At 47.5% G+C, this 19521-nt stretch overlaps 1 protein-coding gene across 3 annotated transcripts in view; it reads right to left on the bottom strand.

Annotated features, from left to right (window-relative positions):
• Positions 1–15094, bottom strand: part of LOC144826658 (hydroxylysine kinase-like) — a 379966-nt gene extending 364872 nt beyond the window's left edge. For all 3 annotated transcript variants that reach the window (XM_078685224.1, XM_078685222.1, XM_078685223.1), the window contains exon 1: positions 14961–15094. The gene's annotated coding sequence lies outside the window, so the exon portion shown is untranslated. The remainder of the gene's footprint in view (positions 1–14960) is intronic.
• Between the last annotated feature and the right edge of the window lie 4427 nt (positions 15095–19521).

The raw sequence follows: 19521 nt of genomic DNA, 5'->3' as shown, positions 1-19521 counted from the left end.
GCTCCCTAGGTCAGATGATCCTCCTGGTGCAGTAGAGGAATAGCCTCCTTTTTAGGTCTTGCGCCTAGCGTTGCACTGCGCAGCAGTGCTCGCGTATTGCAAGACAGTTTGTAGGTGAAAAACGGGGATTTAGCACTGACTTAGGAATCGCACACGCTCGTACGTGTGCGACTCCTTTTGTGCTACCCCATTGGCATTTGTGTGCGGCTTTTTATAAAAGACTGCACACAATTGGCCAAAGGTGGGTGCGTTGCTCTGCCCACGGCCTATTGGTGTCTATTACGCACTTGGTGCGCGTAATAGACACCAATAGGCCATGTGGTTTCAATTATCATGCCCAGACACGGCGCGATAATAGAAAGCACATGCTCATGCTCGCAGTGGCGGGCAGGCGCCACCACTCGCAGGCTACTTCTGTGTTTGGATCCATTTCACTGGGAAGCAACGAAATGCTAAGGCTTTGTTTTTACCTTTGTCCATTTCTGTCCTTTACTTTGTTGAGCGAAAATGTTTAATATGCAAGGGCGTCACAGCGCCTGCTTTCATCTTAAGCACAACCCTCCCACCTCCAACACAGCATGGGCCCGCACAGCAGCGTTTCACTTTGAATCCCTTGCGATTGGTCTCAGGTCTGAACGGAGTGCTCGCAGGGGTAGCCTACTCGTAACTTACACTGACCACAACACGCACCAAGCGGCAGGTCACCACGGGAAGAGAATATGCCAGGACTTACTGGGTGGATCTAATCTGCTCCCACCACAGGGCTCTCCAAGAGCCCGACTCAAATTCCTTTATCACAAAATGCTGCATGATTGGTAGAAAACTGAAGAAACTGCACGAGCAGCCTCCTGCCTCACAGCCTATGCTGGGAGGATGCGTGTGATCTGATACATATACTGGCTGGAGAGCTCCCCAGTGAACCGTCCTATTGGGATATGGTGTGGGCTCGCTTGCGATAGCTCCCTGAGCTCCTCCCCCAGTTCGTCCACTCCTCAGTGCACCTCGCCCCCTTCACGATGCTGATGATGCATCTGAAGTAGCCGCCCCCACCCTCCAGTCGTTGGCCATGGCTTTGGCAAACACGTGCCTCCTCCGCCAGCACACGGACCCCACCCTAACTGAATGAGCAGCCTCCCATGTACATATACACTTAATAGCGTCCTGGACGCCTCCTACAGAGTATGGGGCGCCAGCCTGGACACGGTCTGACATTTAATGCTCAGGGCCGCCTCCACCTCGCTCCCTTCAGGCTATTGGCCCGCCCTGATGCCTGATAATCATTGTATGCACTTGCGCCTGCCCGCCTCCCTCCTCTCCCCCTCCACCCATTGTATGCGGTAGCCCTTTGTATCTAAATATGTTGATAACCCTTTCTTTAATGTTAAATTATATTGTTTTAATTATTATTTAATTAAATAAAACAGAACACATTTTATTGTAATCTTTATGGTAGCCCCAATTCTACAATTCATTTAAGATATTTGATATAATTGCCTGCATGGTATTAAAGTAACCCTAACTTTGTTCCCAAGTAACTCGAGAACCAATTGTTAAGAGTCACTGAGATTCTGCCCATTACAAAACTGCCCAGTAGCTCCAAGTCATGTGTTACTGTACTGACTTTTTAGCCATCGTCACTTTGCATTCTGGGACATGTAGTTTTGTATTTCCCTACAAGTGGGCGCCTAGAAGACCCGGGTTGGAAAGTGTTGTTGTTTATAAAGGCAGGACTGACAGGGACTGATGCACAGGAAGGTACACCGGCTGGCACAACGCTATTGGAGAGCAGAAAGGCATCCTACTGCCAGGGTTAGATTGGGATTAAAAATTGTCCCGGACACGCCAAAAAAGTGGCCCACATTTGCATAATGCCTTTCCTCAAAACACTGCTTTGGTGAAATTTTATTTAAAAAAGGAGGGGTATGAAAAATAAAATGCAAGGATTAGTTTACACTGGTGCAAACACCTCAAAACAAGTGAGTCCACTACTGCTCAGGCCCCCTGCCCCGCTCAGTATGCATACATTAATGGGCCAGCCCAGCGAGAAAAAGGGAGTGACACCTCCGCTTGTTGCGAAACGGGAGGTAATGAGTGCCCATCTGACTCCAGAAAGGCACACAGGCACCTGGGCTGTTGGCTGTATCCGAACAACAGCGACACTGCCCAAATCGTCCCCCCAGACTGCTCAAAAAAGCAGCCCACGGCTGGTACTCAGACACTGGTGTTGTGTAATATGTGGTATCCCCTGGCGTTCGGCAGCCTCCAGAGGTCTTGCCGATTGGACAGCTCGGACGAGCCCCCAGCAGCCCTGGCCACCTCAGGAGAGGCGAGCCTCGGCTCTAGCAGGCAGGTGCAGCAGCGCACCGAGCCAAACTTTTTATTTTGTTTATTCTGCCGTGACCTCTGACTAATTGATCAGGCAGCCTCTCTAGATGTTAACTAAATGTGAAACAAAGGACAAAAATACACGTAGATCTCAAATGTTTGAACATCATTTCTTAACAAAAATTGTTACTTGTCAAATTATCATTTACTTAACATATTTGTTTACGTGTTCATATTTGGTAGGACAATAGTTCACGATCTTTTTTATTTTCAATAGTGTTTATGGACTCAGCTGTTTCTAAAAAGTATGGTTTACAAATCATCAGGTTAGGGGGATCAGGTTAGGGGGACAGGCAATCGCCATATTGTGGACATTTTCTTCCTTCAAATTACTATACTAATCTTCCATTCGAGAGGTGTGAGAAGTAACACTTAAAAGGAAGCTCGGATGAAAAGTCCAACGCCTGTGGGTTAGCTTCATGTGCAGATCATGTTAAGTTTCAGTGTGTGTGGTCTTGTGCTTCAGAAGGCAGATGTTTAAAACAAGCATTTGCAATGCAATAGGTCTCCCTTTTTTTTTAGTTAGATCTAGTGGCATTGAAATGGAAATGTTTTTAACAGTTCTGACTTTTGTATCAGCAATGTAGAGGCAATAAAAATTGATTAAATCCTTTTTCACATACTGATGCCAACCAATGTAAACTTGTCAGATATGCTGACTATTACAACAGTAATAACAGTAGCGTGTGATGCGAGCAGAAACTGCCACTGTAACCGTCCAGTTCCATATTGTGCCGCTTAACATGGGTATAGAGATTAATCTAAGCACTCACTGGGTTCAATGGTTGTCAGAGAATGGGAACAAAGAGATGATAGGTGATTTGGCCAGGGTCACACAGTTTGAGCATGTGATCAAGAAAAGCAGTATGTGGCAGAAAGCTAAGGCGAGGCATAAAGGGAGCACTTACGGCTACATATTAGGGGAAGAGAAGAGGTAAAAACATAAATGACGATTTGCCACATGTAATACACATGGTTGGTTTAATTAAAAGCTCTTCCTTGTTTTTAGGTAGTAGGAAACAATGGATAAACAGCGTCAAAGTGCAGTAAGCCGGAACTGTAGTTTCCTCATCCAACATGTGAGAATTGTTTCGTAGAACAAATTCTAAATGGGGTACTGGGAGAGGTTGTGAAGGAGCAGCAACGAAGGGCAATATATGGGATCAGTCCAGGAGGGGGAGAATGTGGTTTATCTCTGGCTGCATTATGCCAGGCACTTGCGCCATGGCACCGACTGGCCGCTGAACACAGGGCCAGTAGTGTTTAAAAACAACCCCTAACACTCCTGCCTGGGCTCTGCAGTGGTACCAGATGGCCCTACAAGGGCACCATGGGTGCAGAGCACCTCACGCGTGTCCACTGTCCGTCCTCATCATGGCAGCAGTGCCACCCCGCCACACGGCTCCCCTATGGCTACAGTGGGCACTGTTTGATTTACTGCATGTTTGTGTCTGCATGTGTGTCTGTGTGCATGTGTGTGTGTGAGAGGCTGTCTGTGTGTGTATCTGTCCGTCTGTCTATGTTACTGTGTGGATGTAGATTTTAAACAAACCAGGTAAAGCGTCAGAGACTACACAACAAATGGAAGCAGCAGGAGCTGCAGGCTTGTCTGTGCAGTTTGGGGGCTAACTTGCAGGCATGTCCGAGCTATGCAACGCGACACAAAAGGGGATGATGGCCGGAGCGTTTGAGCAAATCAAACACTCACCCCCAGTCAACTGATCTGGGTTTAATCCATCACCATTCTTTAGCCCACTCAGCCACCTCATTTCAGACATGGCTATATGCAAATCAGTCTGACCCTGTGCCTCATGAGATCAGTCCAGCCCTAACTGCCAAGCCATGTCTTCCATGGACCGGAAACAAGCATCCTGGGACCGGTTTCAGATTCATAATCCTCATCAGCCAGGCTATCTTGAATCCAGTGGCCAAGTGAGCAAGGGACTCACGTCTGAGCATACCCTGCCACACTTAGGGCGAACAAAGCGATACAAAAGGGGATGATGGCCGGAGCGTTTGAGCAAATCAAACACTCACCCCCAGTCAACTGATCTGGGTTTAATCCATCACCATTCTTTAGCCCACTCAGCCACCCCATTTCAGACATGGCTATATGCAAATCAGTCTGAGCCTGTGCCTCATGGGAACAGTCCAGCCCGAACTGCCAAGCCATGTCTTCCATGGACCGGAAACAAGCATCCTGGGACCGGTTTCAGATTCATAATCCTCATCAGCCAGGCTATCTTGAATCCAGTGGCCAAGTGAGCAAGGGACTCACGTCTGAGCATACCCTGCCACACTTAGGGCGAACAAAGCGATACAAAAGGGGATGATGGCCGGAGCGTTTGAGCAAATCAAACACTCACCCCCAGTCAACTGATCTGGGTTTAATCCATCACCATTCTTTAGCCCACTCAGCCACCCCATTTTAGACATGGCTATATGCAAATCAGTCTGACCCTGTGCCTCATGGGAACAGTCCAGCCCGAACTGCCAAGCCATGTCTTCCATGGGCCTGAAACAAGCATCCTGGGACCGGTTTCAGATTCATAATCCTCATCAGCCAGGCTATCTTGAATCCAGTGGCCAAGTGAGCAAGGGACTCACGTCTGAGCATACCCTGCCACACTTAGGGCGAACAAAGCGATACAAAAGGGGATGATGGCCGGAGCGTTTGAGCAAATCAAACACTCACCCCTAGTCAACTGATCATGGTTTAATCCAGCTATGCAACAGCATTCCAGCGTGAGGGAGAGAGCAGCAAGAAGGGAGAAGGAGAAACAGAGAAAGAGAGGTGGAAAGGAAAAGCAGCATGGCACAGACGGCATGCTGCACTGCCTACAAAAAACATAAAATATTGTAAAAAAAAAAAACAGTTGGGCGAGCCGCTCCTTTATTTTATTTAGCGCAGTTCATAAAACTCTGTTGGGCATTCTGCAAGCCGCGCCTCGCCCCAGTCTATAAAGCGCATCTTGCCAAAATCTTTTTTTCCAACATTTTATGCTTTTAGTAAGCAGTGCAGCATGCAGCCTGTGCCGCGCTGCTCATTAAAAGCATAAAATATGATAAAAATAGAGTTTGGCGAGACACGCCTTTCGTTGGGAGTGGACTGCTGCTTACGGAGATGAAGGCGAAAGGCTCGCTCGCAAATGTTGCACGTGTCCCAGGAGAAAAAGCTGTATGCAGCACTCGCACACCCTCACAATTCCTTCTTTTACCCCTTTGCTGAAAAGGGAGGAGGGGCCATCACATGCAGATGGGAGGAGGGAATAGAGGCCATCACACGCTGTACTGTGTGATGGCCGACCAAAATGCTCTCTGTGTGAACTTGCCGGAAAGGAAGCTGAACACACAAAGGAGGGACTTTTACAGAAATGCACCAATAAGAAGCCAGCATTTCTGATTACCACAGACAGTAACCTATGTCAATCAGTGGGTTTGCCAGACCCCACAAAAGAAACATAACAGGTCGATCGAAGCTCGACCTAAAAAAGGCTGGCACCGAGACTATAACAGTTTTCTGAGCCCTCTGAACTTAAATGAGCTACTGTCAGTGAAAGACTTAAACAATCTGTGGAAATGTTTGGTATAGGAGTGGTACAAAGTCAAAACATGTTTTACGTGTTTTTATTTTTATACAGAGTGTTTGTATTAGTAAATTTTTGGAGGCAAGAATGTGTATTGAGTGCACTTTTATTGTCTGTGAGTGTTTAGCCAAATGTAATGCTACTTATTATTGAGTACCAATGTATGTTAGAAGAACATAGGTTGGGAGATAAGAATTCTACACCCTGCCCTTAACCACCCATACTAGTATTTTATACACGATTCTGGCATATTATCCCTCAGTCTGGGCAGGAGTAATGATGTCATGTATTGCACTCTGCACCAGGTCTGCTTGCCTGTCAGAGATGACTTGTTTCTGCAGTGCTGCAAAGTTGGCTTATGTTATGTGTGACACTTTCAGTTAGTCCATGCTTTTGAGCCAGCAGCACAATGTCTTCTGGCAATTGTAGTTTTTCTTCTCTCCTTAAAAAACGTGGGCTTTCATGGGCAAGCATGCAAAGCGCTGTTTGCTGATAAGCCAGAAATTGCTGCAGGTTTAGCACTTGGCACGAGGGCATTAACCTGATATATAAATGATTGCACCACAGCTTTACCAAACTTTCAGAGCTAGCTTATGGAAAGGCAGTCACTTACTTGATGGAATACAAATTATCTGTAAGATATATATAGTCTCATTAAACACAAGTATTGTAACTGCATTTATCTAGCGCTTATTATTCCATTTCCATTTCCAAACTTTATTTCGATCTTATAGACCATAAAAACAAAAATATAAAATACATACATCACTAAATTTGGGCAATAAAAATATCCATGGACATTACAGGATATAGCCATGTACAGTGAGTTGAACACATTTCATAACAGTTAAAAATATATTAAAGTTTAAAAAAGCAAATTAAACAGTGATTTCATATATTAGCAAGATCAAGACAGTAGGAAATGGCAAAGGAACATTTATCATGTGCAGGGGAGATAAAAAACTTGTGGAGCCTATGCCACATAGAGTTAAGGAAACAGGACACAGCAAAAACAATAGGGGGATGAGTGTTGATTCTCAAAACTCTAAAGGCTCCCGTGACTGTCTGTATCCCAGGTTCCTGCGTATTGGTAAAAGCCAGTACCTCCTAGGTACATCATATCCTGGACAAAAGAAGAAAACATGAATGGAAGTCTCTTCATGGCTATTGCAGGCAGGACCTCCAACAGGGGAAGCTTTTGACCAGTTTTTTGTAAGTGCATGGACCGGCAAGCAACCCAGTCTGAATTGAACATAGACTTTTCTTGCCATGAACGAATGTACATCACCAAGGAAGAGTTCAAATAAATAGTGGTCTTTGAAATTGAGGAAGTCAGAGGAAGTCAGAGGTTAAACGGCCTGGTTTTTTGTGCTCCCTTGGATTTCAGCCCATCTAAACTGACTAGTTCGAGCCGTGATATTGTCGGGGACACTTCCTCAGGGTGGGTCCATAGGTTCAGCCGGCCTAGTCTACGGCACAGATCTTTTATGAGTGTGAACCAGGATAGTTTTCCCAACCCTGGGAGCCCCATGATCGCCTTGAGTTCCGACTGGTAGGCTATTAGCTTGGGAGTCGTCCATAGCCTATGCCAAAAAGTCAGGGGTCGCAGTCCGATCTCCTCATCTATGGGTATTATCCCGAGGTCCATACGTAGGGGGATGAGAGGGGTTCTTTGCGGTAGGCCCAAGAGCTGCCTCATAAACTTATTATCGGTTTTGACCATCCACCTACAGGGAGGGGTCCCCAAAGTTCTGCCCCGTACATTACAGTACTCCAGATTTGGACTTCGTATATCTCAGTCAATGGGCCCGGTTGTCTAGATGTTAAGTTTATGTATAGTTTCGCTATTCCCCCTGCCATCTGTGCTAACCTTAGGCCTGCCTTTTCTTGTTGTGAGCCCCACCCAAAGGTTTCAGTCAGCGTAACACCCAGGTAATCGAAGACAGCTACCCTCTCTAGCTGGATACCATTTAGGGTAGGGTTAGGGCGAGATATTTGACTAGGATTAAATACCATGTACTTGTATTTTAGTGTATTAATCTCTAGGCCCCTATTCTTCCAAAATAGAGAGAAGCTGTCAAGGGTCCTTTGAATGCCCATGTGTGATTTAGATAGTAACAAGGTGTCGTCCGCAAACATCATTGCTGGCACCTTGCCACAGGCGAGCTTTGGGGCATCGGTGTTGGCTACCTCATTTAGTTCCACCAGGGCATTAATAAAAAGACAGAACAGAGTGGGGGCCAGAACACACCCCTGCCTTACACCCCTATTCACTGGAAAACGCAGAGTCAATTCTCCATATTTCCCATATCTCACCTGGGTAAAATTTCCAGTGTGCAGTTGCTTGATCAAAGAGAGCAAGTAGGGGGGAATGCCCAGTTGCTCTAGAACTGCCCAAAGTTTGTCACAGAGCACCAAATCAAAGGCTGATTTAAGATCAACGAAGATCAAATAGAGGCTCCCACCCTCTATAGTCACCGTCTTCCAATATAATTATTGGAGCCTAAAGATTTGGTCGATGGTAGAAATATTTTTACGTAAGCCTGTCTGGTACGCACTCAGAATCTCACGCTCGTCCAACCAGGACTGAAGGCGCTCCAGGACAATCCTGGCAAACAACTCCTGGGTTATGTCAATCAGGCTTATTAGCCTGTAGTTGGTGGGCAGGAGGGGAGATCCCTTCTTATATACTCGGAAAATTTCTGCCTCTAACCAAGTATCCAGGATTTTCATGCCATTTATAATGGCATTAAGTATTACACATAAATATGGGCCCCAGATATTGGACTGCTCCCGAAATAGGTCCCCGGGAATCTTATCTAATCCAGGGGTCTTTCCAAGAGGAAGCTTCCCAATTGCACTAAGCACTTCAGTCAGGGTAAACCCTACATCGTCTTTGAGGGGGTTCCCCACAACGGTTGGCAAGATTCCCTGTGGGCTCTATAATGTCCTGGGTGGAATACAACTATTGGAAATGAAGTTTCCAAGCGTCTGCTGCAATGTTCGGCTCAATGGGTGAGCTCTCTGAGTAATTAGCTGTTCGAACCAGGGTCCAAAATGCCCTCATATCTCTATTAGTGAGAGCCTGTTTAATTGCATCCCGACTGTCAGACTCCCATTCCGTTTTGGCTAACTTTAAAGTATCACTGTATAAGGCCCTCCTGATTTTTATCAGAGATCCTCTTGACTTTGGAGTGTATCAAGGGATTAAAGATGTTGGTCAGGCAAGTGGTCAGATCTGTGTGAATAGCCGTAAGTTGAGCGATAGTACCACGAGAGGTAGGGGTCTGTGCAGCCTTCTCCATTGCCAGTAAGGGTGGAATAATTAGGGAATACAGGGCAGTAGTCTTGCCTGGTGACTGCTTCAGGGTTTCCCACCTAATTCTCCTCCTGTTATTGTCTAAAGATAGGTTGGTACCAGAGAAGTGCCTTTTGGTTGGTGGACTATGAAGTTCCGGAAGCTTAAGATTTAATACCTCTAGGGTAGCACCTACCGAGCCTTGGAGTCCCAGGTGAGATTTAGGATGGGGTTCGCCTAAAGCAACTTGTGTCTCACCAGCAATGTTTAGGGACTACAACCCAGTGATTTTCGGATTACGTTCTCTATTGGTCCCCCCTAGCCTCTGGGTAGAAGTGGGATCAGATAGGGTCAAAAGTCAATCTACCTCTTCAAGGGCCCCAAACCTGTTTGCTACTGAAACGTTATACTGTATTCTGGAGGATTGACCAAATGTAGGATGGGGTTTTAACCAGTGTGTTGGAGCTCTAGTGCAAGGGGTCCATGGTGATGGATAGTTACAAGATAAAGAAAAGGCCAAGGTGTGTAATTGGATCCCTGTGGACGGTGCACAAACGCTGGGGGACTGGTCAGCCCAAATTCAGACTGTACGGGGATTACTAAAGTTAATAACTGTACAGTCTCCTTTGATTGACTTAGGGTTCTTGCCAACCCAACCCACTTCACAAACTAGTAATATCTCACCCGCCCTCTCATAGGGAAACTGTCCGTGAATGGTGAGCCAGAAAAGGCACTTGTTTCTCAATTCCGGCTGTTTTTCTTCCGGCCCAGTTTTTATTTCAGGTACACCAGTTAAAACTGTAACATAAGGGAGTGAGGCTGGTGGGTAAATCGATTATTGGGAGAGCCGGGGGGACCGGGCCTCTGTGCAAGTTGTCTGCTGTGTTGGGCACTTCCCTGTCCATCATCTGATGAGGATGGAATTCGCACTCTGCGTGCTGGGACCCCTGGTGCTAGCAATGTCCCTCCTTATTTGAGCCCGGTGTGTACCGGGTTCCTCACCAGGAGAGTAAATGATGCCCTATTGGGCAGCCCTGGGAGTCCCTATATCGACAGCACTCATAGTGGCAGGGCATGATAGAATGGGTAAAATACCACCTCTGGCCAGTGGAAGTTGCCATACTTTGTCCGTCTCTGTACTGCAATCTTCCTTCTCCACTGGAGCCGGCAAAATATTGACCAGAGGGTTACCAGGTATACACGGGGCAGGCATCTGACCACTAGCTCTGTTCCCGAGGTGGAGCGCTAACTCTTCTTTAAAAATAGCTCTCATCTGCGCCTCTAGTTCCACAATCAAGTTCCTCACCCATGAAGGGCAGTCAGGGTTTTTGAGGGGGGTTCTGCCACTCTTCCCAGTCTGACTGATTCGCCCTCACTGAGCCTAATTTCTGGACAGGGCTTTTTATTTGATCCTGTCCCATTGTCTGTTTTTCGCCTCGTGGCTTTGGGTAATGTAGTGTTTGTTCTACCTTTGCGGGTTTTCGGTTTTACTGGGGAGGGATGTGTGGGTGATGACAAAGTCTCACTTGGTCCAGGTAGGGATTTTAATGGGCCAAGGATAGAGCCCGGACTAGATTGTACAGAGATAGGTGGCCCTAGGGACTGAGGAAAGATATCTGGGGTTAACGCTGTGCTCCCCCCTCCGCCTCCATTTTGTTGTTGTTGTTGATCCCTGGAGCCCGCCCCGCCTCCCAGCTGAGCAACCCTCGCCCCTCCCCCTCCACTATCCATATATGACAGTAGTTCCCGCGCGCAGCGTCCACGCGCAGCGACCTCGCCCAATCCGCGCCGAAGGTGCGCCAAAGGTAAGCCCGTCTACGCCCGTCCGCGCCTGGACCGCGCCCAGCGCCAGACCCCCTGCCCCTCGCGCTGCCCAGCCCCCCCGCATTACCTACGATGCCGCCACCCTCCTAGCCCTTAACCCCGGTCGCGCCCCCACCTGCGTCCTAGCCGCTCCTGGACACACCCATGGACCTTTCTCCTGCTACTCCTGCAAATTCAGCGGCACCGACAACATCTCCGCTACGACTACACCACAGATTCCCGACCCCAACCACCTACAATGCATCCTTCTCAACACCCGATCGGTGCACAGGCACGCCATTGACCTATGGAACCTACTAGACACCTTCTCTCCAGACGTCGCCTTCCTCACGGAAACATGGATGAATGCTTCCTCCGCTCCAGACATCACCATTGCCATCCCTGAAGACTATAAGATCACTCGCAAAGACCGTACCAGCCACACAGGAGGAGGAATCGCTATCGTCCATAAGAAATCTATCCGCATCTCAACCAGCTCTGACACCAACCTCGCCAACTCCGAACACCTTCACTTCCAGATCCACACCGACCCCAAGACCACACTCAGAGGCACCCTCCTCTACAGACCACCAGGACCTCGCGCTAAATTCAGTGAAGACATCACGGACTTCATCACTCCACACGCGCTCCCCTCCAAAGACTACATCCTTCTGGGAGACCTCAACTTTCACCTTGAGAAGACCAACGACCGCAACACCGCCACCCTCGTGGACAACCTCGCCAACCTCGGACTTAAACAACTAGTCACTTCCCCCACCCACATCGCAGGTCACACACTCGACCCCATCTTCACTTCCAGCAATCATGTCTCCTTCAGCCACACTACGGATCTCCTATGGACCGACCACAGCTGCGTCCACTTCACCTACAACAAGCCGAAACCCATCAACCACTCCCAACCTACCCTGCAAAGAAACTGGAACAAAATCACCACGGACCAAATCTCCGCTTCACTCCTTCGAAACTCCCCAGCCCTCTCCTCTAACGCCAACGAAGCCGCCGCCAACCTCACCCTATGGTTATCCAACACCGCCGACACCTTAGCACCACTGAAAAAACGTCAAAGCAAACCTGGCAGCAAGAAGGCCTCATGGTTCAACGATGATCTTAAGAAATCCAAGAAACTCTGCCGCTCCCTTGAAAAAGCCTGGAAAAAAGACCCAACCACCAGCACCAAGGACGCCTTCAAAAGCGCCACCCGCACTCACCACCAACTGATCCGTAAAGCCAAGAAAACAGCATTCAAAGATCGACTTGACAACAACGCCCACAACAGCAAGGAACTTTTCAACATCGTCAAGGAATTTTCCAACCCCTCGGCCAACTCCAACGACATCACCCCCTCTCAAACCCTCTGCGACTCCCTAGCCTCTTTTTTCCACAACAAGATTGCAGACATCCACAACAGCTTTGACAACCAACCCGGAAACCAACCCACCCTACCAGCTGCTGACCATCTTCCCCCCGTAAACACCCTTAACGCCTGGAACCCAATCTCCACTGAAGACACCATCCGCCTGATGAATTCCATCCACTCTGGATCCCCCACAGACCCATGCCCTCACCACATCTTCAACAAAGCAGACTCCGTCATAGCACCTCACCTCCGAAACGTCATCAACTGCTCCTTCAACTCCGCTACCTTCCCAGAAGACTGGAAACACGCTGAACTCACCGCCCTTCTGAAAAAACCAACAGCGGACCCCACCGAACTCAAAAATTACCGCCCCATCTCGCTTCTCCCATTCCCGGCAAAAGTCATCGAGAAAGCCGTCAACAACCAGCTCGCCGCCTTCCTCGAAGCCAACAAATCCCTCGACCCCTCACAATCTGGCTTCCGAGCAAAACACAGCACTGAGACCGCCCTCATCGCAGCAACAGATGACATTCGAACTCTACTGGACAATGGAGACACAGTCGCCCTCATCCTCCTCGACCTTTCCGCAGCATTCGACACAGTCTGCCACAGCACCCTTCTACAACGCCTCAATAACATCGGAATACAAGGAAAAGCACTTGAATGGATCACCTCGTTCCTCACCGGAAGAACCCAAAGAGTCCGCCTTCCTCCGTTCAAGTCCGAGGCCTCTGAAGTCATCTGCGGCATACCTCAAGGATCCTCACTCAGTCCCACCCTCTTCAACGTATACATGAGCCCCCTCGCGGCCATCGCCCGCCAACACAACCTCAACATCATCTCTTACGCGGATGACACTCAACTGATCCTTTCTCTCACCAAAGACCCCTGCACCGCCAAAACTAACCTACACGAAGGAATGAAAAAAGTCGCCGAATGGATGAAACAAAGCCGTCTGAAACTGAACTCAGACAAAACAGAAGTCCTCATCTTAGGTACATCCCCCTCTGCCTGGGACGACTCCTGGTGGCCGGAAGCCCTCGGAAAAGCACCCATCCCGACAGACCACGCACGGAACCTTGGCGTCATCCTGGATTCTTCACTCTCAATGAACAGACAAGTCAGCGCCGTATCCTCTTCCTACTTCAACATTCTTCGCATACTCAGAAAAACATTCCGCTGGATCCCCTCCGAAACAAGGAAAACAGTCACCCACGCTCTGGTCACGAGCCGACTGGACTACGGAAACACCCTCTACGCAGGCACCACCGCTAAACTCCAGAAGAAACTCCAACGAATCCAAAACGCCTCAGCCAGGCTCATATTAGACATCCCACGTAACGAACACATCTCTGGTCACCTTAAAGACCTCCACTGGCTACCCGTCAATAAGAGGATCACTTTCCGACTGCTTACCCACGCACACAAATCACTCTACGACATCGGACCAGATTGCCTCAACTCTCGATTGTCCTTCTACACCCCCTCCCGCCAACTACGTTCTTCCAGCCAAGCCTTCGCCACTGTACCTCGCATCAACAAGACCACCATGGGAGGCAGATCCTTTTCATACCTGGCTGCTAAAACATGGAACTCACTCCCCGCTTACCTTCGCCTCACCCAGAACCACCTAGCGTTCAGAAAGCAGCTTAAAACGTGGATATTTGACAAATAATCCTCCTCCCCTTCCTAAGCGCCTTGAAACCCTCTGGGTATGTAGTGCGCTATACAAATCATTTGACTTGACTTGACTTGACTAGGATAGTTGCCTGTAAGTGAGCTCGATTTCATTCGAGACTACCCCAATTGCTCTCTGAAGCATCCTATCAATTGAGGTTTGAGGGAGTGGGGCCGGTAATAACACCGAAGTTTTTTTTTGGGTAACACAACCAAGCTTCCCCATATCCAAAGCAAGAGAAGAAACAATCATACAAATAATACAAAAAAGAAACCGGATAAACACAGTCCCAAGGGTCGGGTCGACAAATAACCAATCAACTGGATTTCAGAGTTGGTCAGAAACCAAATGAGACCTTGGCCCTAGGGACAAAAGTGCAACGTGCTAATTGGTTTGGCAGCAAAAGGGCATGTAAACACGGACCATGAAGTACAAAGTGCTGAGGCTAGCAAGATCTGGTCCCAAAGGACAAAAGTGTGAGGTGCTAATAGGTTTGACAGCAAAAGGGCATGTAAACACGGACCATAAAGTACAAAGTGCTAGCAAGATCTGGCCTCAAAGAACAAAAGTGCAACGTGCTTATTAATGTGTTTGGCAGCAGAAATAGGCATATAAGCAGATTACTGTCAATAAAGTGCGTATAATGTCCCGATTTTAGGTATATAACAAGTCCAATAGGGTCCAATCAGCCCACGCTGGAATAAAAGGTGGTTATTAATATTATATTATACCCAATCAACTTGGCCGCGAAGCATGCTGTTTCCAATTGCCTTCGCAAGGGGAAGTGTCAACTGCAAATGCAAGGGCGGTTAAAGAAGAGTCTCACAATACCTTTCTGACATCTCTTGTGGAGGACGAAGACCTGAGCCCTTAAAAGTAGGGGGATGGCCCTGCCCTGCCTCTTCCTGGCAATGACGGGCCCAAACTTGGCCTGGGCTTCACCCGGGCGCTGCCCGCGTGCGTCCTGTGCTGCGGGAGTGCAGCGGCGCTTTTCTGGGTTCAGCAGGCACACGGATGACGCTCCTTCCTTGTGCCGGCCAGGGATTGCTGGGAAATGTAGGCCATTGCATTCTGTGCTGAGCCATTCCCCTCACGGCGTTGAGATGACCAGCCAAGCCATTTCCCTCACGGCGGGTGAAACTTTTCAGAAAGCGCATCCTGATGGGGGCATTAAAGCACTTTACTGTGAGTCATACCCTACTCTGGAACCCAAGGTTAGTGGTTAATCCAATGGTTAAATGTGTGTTATGGCGATTGGTCATGTGCGATTGCACCACCATAAAATGCTAAAACCTTCATTTCTGAAATTGTTTTTGCAATCTTCCTCTGAGCTTTTGCAATTAATGTTTAAACCCCCCACCCCTCCAATGAAATGTTCTGCGGTCTAATTTTTAGCTTTTTAATAAGTTTCTTAATCATATATTGATCTTTTAGCACAAATTAAGTTTCAAGCTGTTAATGTCTCTTATGACTCTTATGACTTCAACATTTTTTGGCTTCCCTAAAGAAATTGATGTTTTATGTCTTCCACTATAATTGAAATTGTTCTGTGTATTTTTTATTAATTTGTGGATACCAGTTCGGTGTCATCATTAAGAGCGGCTATGTAGTTTCAGGTGAATGGTTGGTGAGAGAGGCTGGGGGAGATTAGATAATGTTAGGTTGCAAAGATAGGGTTTTAAAGCAGTAGAAATATATCTACTTGGTGATGGGACAGGTTGCTTCATAAATCTACTTGTCCTGTAAAAACGTCTACTTGTCCCTTTGGTGCCATGTAGTGCAGCCACAAATTATGGCAGCAATCTCATTCCATAGGAGTTCTGATAATGGCCTCTCTTATTATACCAGTGCTAATACCATAGTAGGGCTTGCATGCTAACAATTTACTAATTTTCCCGCGTTTTTGCAGATCTACATACTGGGGCTGGAGGTAGCAGTTAGCAGTTACAGGGTTGGAATGCCCTTTTGAGTCTGTGCAAAGCTACTAACTTTCATTGTTTAAGGATTTTTCACCAGTTCTTCACTAGACTTTTCCCATACCGAGAAAGGTTGAAAATTTACTCTTGACGAGGGAAAGGAGCAAAACTTCTTTCAGGGTTGGGAAAAAGTGGTTGGAGAGAAAGTGAACTTGTCAAAGCTCAACAGATTTTTGCATGAGCAAACATACACATGGATAATGCATGTGCTAAAATATAGTTCACAAATATTTTCTAGGAGTACGATTTTCTGGTCTATTCATATAAATTCTTGTGAATTCATGAAATATGTAAATCTCTACTAATGTAAAGACATACCATGGGTGCACGTTTGTGATTTTCTTTAAGATTTGAGCCCCTAATTAGGTCTCGCGTTAACTGAGATCTTTTGTTTTCATTAAAATTCTACCCCTCTCTCACTCTAGCCATCTATCGACTGGCTTCATTATAAATGATCACAATCTGCTCTTTAACAAGGGGCATATCAGCACAGAAACTATTTTCGTTTAGTGTCAGGACCTTCTTTGGCAATGTGTGTTTTTTGAGACTGTTAGAAATGGGGGTATCTTGTTGGCAGTGGTATGCATCCTGTCCAAATTGGGACCCCTCCTTCTAGTTAGGTTAAGGGAGTTACACACCCAAGAAAACCCCTGACCACACCCATTGCAGCTTGGCACGTGTAGTCATGCCTATTTCAGAGGCAATGGGTAAAGTATTTGTTCATAACACACAAAGTAACATAGTGAAAACACTACAAATGGACACCACACCACTTTAGAAAAATAAATCTTCATTTAAACCAAACAAAGCCAACATGACAAAAACCCAACATGCAGAACTCAAAGTTGCTTGTTGGAGCCTGTCCGAGACTGGTGGGGCCTAGGGCCAGAAATGGTGGCCAAATTTACATACACCAGCACCCACCTTACCCCATCCACAACACGGTTGACACACTCAAAGCACATGTCCTCTACTCATTTACTACAAAGCAACCCTAGACAAAGTTCAATATCTCAGCACCCACTACAAAACCCCAGAAACCACAACAATACACCCTTCTATCCCAGCTACACTTTTGCACCATCACTTACAAACAATACACAAATCTATCTTATACCAGTGACTAATCCACTCATCAGTAACAGAACCCAGTTCCACACCAGACTTAACTATATCCCATTCAGACACACACTCTCTGCTCTAAGTACTCCTAACAGACCCCTGTTTGTCACTAACAAATCTATACTCAGCCTTCCATCTTTTCAGCCACCAATACCCTACTCTTCTTTCTCCTCCATTAACACAACCACACAACACTAACACTCCACTGCACCAAACATATTACCTCTTTCAGCAATCAAATCTAACACACAACTCTAGTTCACCCCCTCTTACACACAAACACATCATCACCACCTTTATCTGTTAACTTCCACTCACCAACAATACTTTACATACAAATCCTTTTAAGAAAACAAATACATCAGCACTTTCTTTCAGTACTCCTAAAAACATAACATACAATAGCACAAAAACATCTCTCACACACAACATCTCTGTAGAAAGGTAGGATCCTTCTGCATGGTAACCCCCACTTTCTGCCTAGTCCTATGCTGTGTCAGACTAGTCTGACTGGGCTCCTGCTAATCAGGATCCCAGTCTCTGTGCTCTCTCCTCGAAATTGGTTATGGTGAGTACCTGTTAGGTACCTCCCAGATTGGATACTTGTGAACACTTATAAGTCCCTAGTATATGGTACTGAAGTACCCAGGTCATAGGTACACCAGGGGTCCCCCACTGGCTGAAGCATGTATTATGCCATTCCAACCTGTGTAAGCTGGTGCTAGCACCACTTACGAAAGATAAAGGTTTCCCTATATCTAAGGACACTGCACTTAAATCCTATAAGTCACCACTAAATTAGGCCTTTCAATCCTGAAGGCATGGTGCTCGGTTCTAAGTGTGAGGGTGCACCTGCAAGAGCAGGACACCCATACAACCTTCAGAGTCTATTCTCCAGGGTTATAAGTGCATCAGCCATTACGATACGTAGAGTGGTCAGGCGTCATTATGCGATGATCATCTCTAAACTGGCTGTAACGAACCCTGTCATGTTTGGTATCAAACATGTTGGACTCATGTGTGGGAGGTATGCTTCCATGCACTGTAAAGCTCTTCTGGGAGGCTCTCAGTTCTCCCGATACAAGACTTCAAGACCTGGACAGCACAACATGGCTGGTGCTGATGAGAGACACGATTCTGCCCTCCTGCTGCTGAGCCAAGCTCAAGCAGGGGAAGGCAGAATAATAGGTATCCTGTCACAGGGAGGTGTAACCACCTCCCAGACAGTGTTTAGTGTATTGGGGCAGGGTGGGAGCACTTGCCAGTGCCCCTCCGTCTGCTTGCAGGGTACCCTTGGTGCCCTCCTTGCATGGTCCAGTTCAAACCAGCTCAGGAAGCCATTGGCTCCCGCTCTGACGTGGAACTGGATAAAGGACATGGGGGTATCCTCCTCACTGACCGACACCTCCCCTAAATCATCCCAACCCTTTCCTTAGGGTACTTAAAGGCTTACCTGTGGGTGTGTCTATAGATTAGTCATGGAACAAGATTCATTTCAAGACACCACTTCTTCTTCGCACGTCTGGGCAATCAGAACTTTGCTGAACTTTGCTCTGGGTATCAAGGCTGCACCTGGGAAGACACCTGCTGCTCCTGATCACGTCGCCCTGCCTGTCTGCTGCAACGTCCATGGCTGTGCTCCATACTGGAACCTTCCAAGGCCTGGGGGAATCCAAGACACTTAAAGGAATCTCCCTAGAAGTGAAGGAGTCACTTCCTGCATCTGCAGGCACTGCAACTATGCTGACCGCTCTGCTGATCCTGGGCTCCCACTAACTCTGAAAGGTTCAGCAACACAGGTGACATTTCTTCACATCCATTGAGGCCTGCCCTGTCCTATCACCAAGTTTGAGGCCAGTATCCCTCGTCGTAGCAGCAGGAACTGAATCCCTGTGCACTGCATCGACATGCTGCTGCAAAGGCTTGTTGGCTTCCTTCCATCAAGATCTTCGGGCTCAAAGTATCCTTCTACTTCAAGCATCTCCTGTGACCAAGATCTTCATCCTCATCATCTCACTTCACTCTGGGCCTGAATCTATGGTGAGCTGCTCGAGGTTCTCTTGCAACTCCAGTTCCTACAGCCTGTGGGGCATCTTAAGGGTCTTCTATGACTTCAGTGGGCTCCCCTGATTGCTTGGGGCCTGCTCTGACTCCCCTGCTTGTGGTGAGTCAATTGGACCTTGGTGTTCCTGACACTGCACCTTCTTTGCCCTCCACATTGCTGGCAGTTGCCTAGGGTGGTTGGTGCTCCAGAAGGACACCGACCCCTCAAATGTTGACATCTGACATGGGAC

This window comes from Lissotriton helveticus, chromosome 3_2, assembly GCF_964261635.1.
Source record: "Lissotriton helveticus chromosome 3_2, aLisHel1.1, whole genome shotgun sequence".
NCBI classification, from domain to species: Eukaryota; Metazoa; Chordata; class Amphibia; order Caudata; family Salamandridae; genus Lissotriton; species Lissotriton helveticus.
The sequence above is the reverse complement of the archived record's forward strand: the minus strand, read 5'-3'. Positions and strand labels throughout refer to the sequence as shown.